Here is a 1,432-nt window from a genome sequence, read left to right as displayed (position 1 = left end):
AAAAAATGGAAAAACTACATTAAACATATGTAAGATTACCATTTTTCACTAAAAAAATGGCTTATCTCCATAACGTAACATTACCATTTTATAAAAAAGAAAAAATAAATAAATATAACTATTTGACTATTTGTCCAAGTTCTTCTATTAAACATTGCCGTTTTACATTAAAATGGAAAAAACATTAAGATTTAAACATCTATCTTAAAATATAAAATATAGATATTAACTAAATATTTTATTTTTATTCTAATATTATAATAGATTTATAATTTAATATTATGTAATATTTTAATATTATTGTTAGTAATATTAATCATTTAGAAATTTTATATACTATAATAAGTAAATATAAAATATAAGAAAAAATAAATAATAAGTAAATATAGTATATAAGAAATAAAATATTATATTAAATATATATCATAATATTATGATAAATAACTATACAAAATAAGAGAAGATAAACAATAAGTAAATATACAATATAAAAAATAGAAAAACTAAATTAAACATTTATCTGAATTAAACATTTATTAAAGAGTTAAAATACATTTATGCTATAAGGTTAAATAAACTAGACTTAGGGTTTAGAGTTATGGGGTGGAGTTTTGTGGATATGATTTCAAAGTTTGAAAAATAAAAAAGAAATATTAAAATTTTCAAAATAAAATGGGTTTTTGGTCATTTACTTATTGATGAAAACTTAAAAACGACTATTTGAAAGAGTTGCTCTACAAATTAAGAAAATTTAAATAATAAGTAAATATATAATATAAAAAATTGAAAACTATATGAAACATCTATATGAAAAATTTATAGTTTTCTGTTTTTTTTTTCTAAAGAAATTACTATTCACAAAAACATACAATTTAGAATTTTGCTGTTGTTCAGAATACAACGTCCAAATGAATAACTATATAGTTAACATTTAAAAATCAAAAAAGCCCCGCGCATAGCGCGGGTTAACTCCTAGTTTAATTTAATAGTTTAGTTACTTTCTTTCCTGTAACTTATAGAATTTAAAAGATTTTTTCTTAGATTTTAGAGATTTTTTCTTAGATTTTATTAGAAACTTATTAATATTTTTTGGTTAAAATAAAAAACTTTGATTATTAAAATGAACGCAGATTTAAAAATTTGTGTAATAAAATTGGCAAAATCATTAGTTGAGTTATTAAAATGGATAGCAAAAAAGTTTAGGTATTAAAAAGCTTAAAAAAATTTAGTTGATGTTGTAAATGAAGTGTTGGGGAAATACTTTTGTTATCATTACTGTCGACCAGAAGGTCTATATATATACAAGATATTAGACCGTCATAAGGTCATGTTTATCCTAACAAGATAAGGATAATGATAAACACTATGTTACAGATATACATGGAATATATACTAGATAAACACATAGTCTCTGGTTGTCTTTATCATGTCC

Source organism: Brassica oleracea, chromosome C8 (genome assembly GCF_000695525.1).
Source record: "Brassica oleracea var. oleracea cultivar TO1000 chromosome C8, BOL, whole genome shotgun sequence".
In the NCBI taxonomy this organism is placed as follows: Eukaryota; Viridiplantae; Streptophyta; class Magnoliopsida; order Brassicales; family Brassicaceae; genus Brassica; species Brassica oleracea.
The sequence above is the reverse complement of the archived record's forward strand: the minus strand, read 5'-3'. Positions refer to the sequence as shown.